The sequence below is a fragment of the Frankliniella occidentalis genome, unplaced genomic scaffold, assembly GCF_000697945.3.
Source record: "Frankliniella occidentalis isolate FOCC.00 unplaced genomic scaffold, Focc_3.1 Scaffold33, whole genome shotgun sequence".
NCBI lineage: Eukaryota > Metazoa > Arthropoda > Insecta > Thysanoptera > Thripidae > Frankliniella > Frankliniella occidentalis.
The window spans coordinates 256,684-260,753 of NW_026267163.1; the positions used below are offsets into that span (position 1 = coordinate 256,684).

At 49.7% G+C, this 4,070-nt stretch overlaps 2 protein-coding genes across 2 annotated transcripts in view; one reads left to right on the forward strand and one right to left on the reverse strand.

Annotated features, from left to right (window-relative positions):
* The window catches only part of LOC127749129 (probable ATP-dependent DNA helicase HFM1), a 19,873-nt gene that overhangs the window by 5,408 nt on the left and 10,395 nt on the right, over window positions 1-4,070 (reverse strand). The window lies entirely within an intron of this gene.
* Window positions 2,769-4,070, forward strand: part of LOC127749122 (uncharacterized) — an 8,715-nt gene continuing 7,413 nt past the window's right edge. Inside the window, exon 1 of the mRNA XM_052265961.1 lies at window positions 2,769-2,857. The gene's annotated coding sequence lies outside the window, so the exon portion shown is untranslated. The remainder of the gene's footprint in view (window positions 2,858-4,070) is intronic.

Sequence of the window (4,070 nt, forward strand, 5' to 3'; positions counted from 1 at the left end):
GAGAGAGAGAGAGAGAGAGAGAGAGAGAGAGAGAGAGAGAGAGAGAGAGGGAAGTGCACGTAGCAGCATAGCACGCGCCCCCACCACCATGTGACCAGGTGCCCTGCCCTGGTGGCCCCAGCGGGCGGCAGTGCGTGGTGGGCGGCACACCGCGTAACACACACACACACACACACACACACACACACACACACACACGTCGACTGGTGCAAAATGAAAGACACACACTACAACGCCCGCCCACACACACACACACACACACACACCACCCGTCTTGTAAATCACGTCAAGGAAAGGGGCATTGCGCTGGTGCTCTTAACACAGTCTTGATGCGACTCATTAGCTCTCCGTCCCTTGCAGAAATAAGTATATCTAGGTGGATGTTGGGATTGTCGCAGCGGAGGGACACACCCCTCCGGCGATGCAGTATTATACATCTCGAAGGTAAGAGCTCACCCAGAAAATAAATTACTACCGTCATTCGCCGTTAGGAACCTCCCGATGTCCAGCCTCAACAAGCTCTCATGGCGCCTGAGAGGTAGGCAACACATCGGCTGTAGCGCATGCGTGTACTGCGGAGTGGCCTACCCCGAGTCTCACAGGCGCCGATAGCTCCCATACAATTTGCCGAACCAAACTCAGAAAAGCGGACGAACTTTCTGGACTGGACGATCCCCAACCGCGTGAGAAATAGTGCGCCTACGTTGCGCTCGTGTTGCCTTCTCGTTGGGGACGCATAGAGTTCCATAGCCCTCCTCCCGGGTGCCACCAAGGGACCTGGGTTACTCGTGCCAGCCGACCGCGCCCTGCTGCCATCAGTTCCAGTCAATCATAGGCCAGACTCCCCCCTTCCCCGCTCCCTCCGGATGCCACAACACCCAGCAGCAGCAGCGTCCTTGTTCGATGCCGCTACTTTCTAAATTAGACTTGTATCGAAACAAACGGCAAAATAATTAGTCGGGTGACGGCGCGCGGGGAGGAGCACGCGGCGCTCGCAGAAACAAGAAATTAAAAGTAGGAAGGGCCGAAAAAAAAACGTAATCAGAACAAGGTCCGCCTGGCCGTGCCGGGGCGCGACTCGTCAGTGTCAAAGCACATCCTTACGGCAACCAGTTGCCAGGCCCCAGCGCAACGCGGTGCAGAGGCGGCGGCCGGTGCAGCCCGGCCGGCCCGGCCCCAACAAGGAGTGCGAAACAGTGTCAATGAGCATTTGTCATGTCGGGTAGGCTGTTTGACTTGCGCGGGAGTCAGTTTTGTTCATTTCATTATTTGTGGTTTGTGTCTAAATACGACACATCACATGAAGCTGCGGTTGCTTCACCCACCTTAAGTGGCAGTCGATGAGACAGTAATAAATGAAATTTGTGTCACAGAGAAATAAAAACTATTAACGAACTTCTGAATTGGAACTGATCCGGCCATTTGCGACTTTCTCCCCAAACCCTACTTGTTTCAAAACGTTTTGGAAACTCGGTTTCAAAATGTTTCGCAATTGCATTTCAAGTAAAATTCCATATTGTAAATTTCAGTTAGTCTGGTCGGTAGTTCGAATAAATGGCACGGCCTAGCCATAGCGCCCGCGGGCTGGGCGGGTAGGCAACCGGAGCGCAGCGCTGCGCGCGGCCCGCAGACGAGGCCTACCTGCACGGCGGAGCGGTCCCGGCCCTCCCGGCCCGACCCGGACTCTGGCACACGTGGCTTACCGTGCGAGTTATTAGCGCACCACAACATGCGAGGCGGCGGCGGCGGTGATGCGGCAAAAGCCCCAAGATTCAAGCATTCGGAATGAGCAAACAGCGTCGCGTTCTCGACAAAGTGGAAAATGACAGCGCGCGCGTGTTTATCGTTGTGGGGAAAATCGGGAGAAACCTCTGTAGTTTGGATTTCAACAAAACAAAACAAACACTGTCGAAACAGACTTTTGCATACGTTTCTCGTGTAAAACGATTTATGTCGATTTAGTCTGCGTGAAGCTCAAAGAAGATTCTATCACTTACAACGTCCCAACTCAGTTTACCATATCATACTGCCTGCTAGTATTTTTATCTTAATCGAACTCGATCGAACCCGTTAGGGTTTCTTCTATCTACCCGACACAGAGGGTGGGCATCACGGAATGCCTGCCAAACACCTGTTGCACTGCACAGTAACGTTAAAAATCGACACAGTGCGAGAAGATCCACCCCGCCCCTCCAAGAACACAAAAATAGATCACTGTGAAAAATATTAGTAGGTTTTGTGGGAACAATTTTCATGCAGCACAATGCCGTAAAATTAGTTCAAAATTTTAAAATTACAGGTTTTACGTATCAACTTGTAATTTAACTGCGAGTGAAAGTGGTCTGTCGTAAATTATTATTTGGTAAATAGAAAATTAAAATGGAAATCGTAAATTCACGAGGATATTTTTCACAGTGCGAGCCATCTGCCTCCTCAAAACAAACACTTTTGTAAAGTATGATAACGTTTTCAATAACATTTTTTGTCAGAATGCCATTAAAATCGGTACTGCGTCGCAGAACACGTAAAATATTATCCCTTCTTTTTCTCTCTGAATGTTAAAATCTCATGCTTGGGGCCGTTGGTCCGACGACAGAGAGACTTTGGCAACGGACTTCTGCCGCTCGCCTCTCGCCCCGCCCCCCCCCACATGTGCCTCTCGTGTGGCACTGCTGCTGGAGTGATCCTCGCCCGGAGCTGTGGAGCCTAGGGCCCCGGAGGGGGGCCCGGCCCGGAGCTAGGAGAGGAGGAGGAGGAGGGGGGGGGGCGACGCGGCTAGGCCCACCGTATAAATACAACCGGCGGCGTGGGACGCGCCACCAGTGTCTGTCTGTGCCGTGAACCGTCCACCCCTCCGGTGAGTGAGTGATCGCAAGTGACAAAAAGTGACGACCCGATAGTGATGTAAGAGTGTGAGTGAGCCGCCCGCCCAGCGCCGCCCCGCCCCGTCTCTGGATTACTACTCAGTGCAACGTGTCGACCAAAATCAGTGCGCAACTGGCAAACACGTGGTGTGTCTTAAATTAGTGGGGGGGGGGGGACATTTGTAGTAATAGAAAAAAAAACATGCGAAAATTTGTAAACCTAAAACTTCAATCATAGTGGTTTAACGATTCCAACTTGCATTTTTTGTTCTGTTGTAAATCCACAACATCTTAATTAAGTTAAAAAATGGATGGAATGTTTAACTTAAAAGATATACCTTCACAGTACGTATGTTATTGAGTGTTATCGTAGTCAACTTACAACAAGTATTATGCCAATTAGTCCCGCCATTAGTTAGCTTAGTGCTTCGCTTTAGTGAGTTTTCGATAATACGTACATAAGGAAATAGACATAAACTAGCTAGACTTCGAGTAATTTCCTTCGTTGTAAGAAAATTGACTACGACAAGAAAATTTTCTTTTTCGTTGTTTGTTTGTCTACTGCTATTTGTCCGATGTTTTTCCATTCGGTTTTGTTGGCAGTTTCCCTGTTCCTCCCCGTTCGACCGTGACTTTTGTCTCGTGTTCACGCGTGGTGGCGCTGGGTGGGTTCCAGCATCGGCACTTAGAGCCTCGCGTTGCCCGCTATCATTACCGAGGCGGCGATTGAAGGAACGGAAAGCCCTCGCTGCATTGCACGGTCTGGCTCTACTGTCATTGCCAACACCTCGTCCAACACACGACAAAATAAGTCGGCGATGTAACGAACAAAAGTGGCTGACATTCGTCACATTTTTATTATTTTGTATAGAGCACCATCAATAAAACGCATTACATGCGGTTTCATAATTTTCACATGTCCCAGCGCGATTGACAGCTTGATTGGTTAAAAAATGTTTGTTAAAAAAGGGGCTCGAAAAATGTTTTGTCAAATTTATAACTTACTTCAATTTTTTACATGACACCTGTAAAAAATATCAACCGATAAAGAAAAAAAAACAGAAAACCAACTGTTATCCGAATGAAGAGGGGGGTGGATGCTGGTGGACGAATAAAAAGGGGAGGGGGAGGGTGGTTGCTGGTCGCCGAGGAAGGGTGGCTTCAGCGGCTGCATCGCGTGCCGCCTGGCCGCCCGGACGCGTAGAC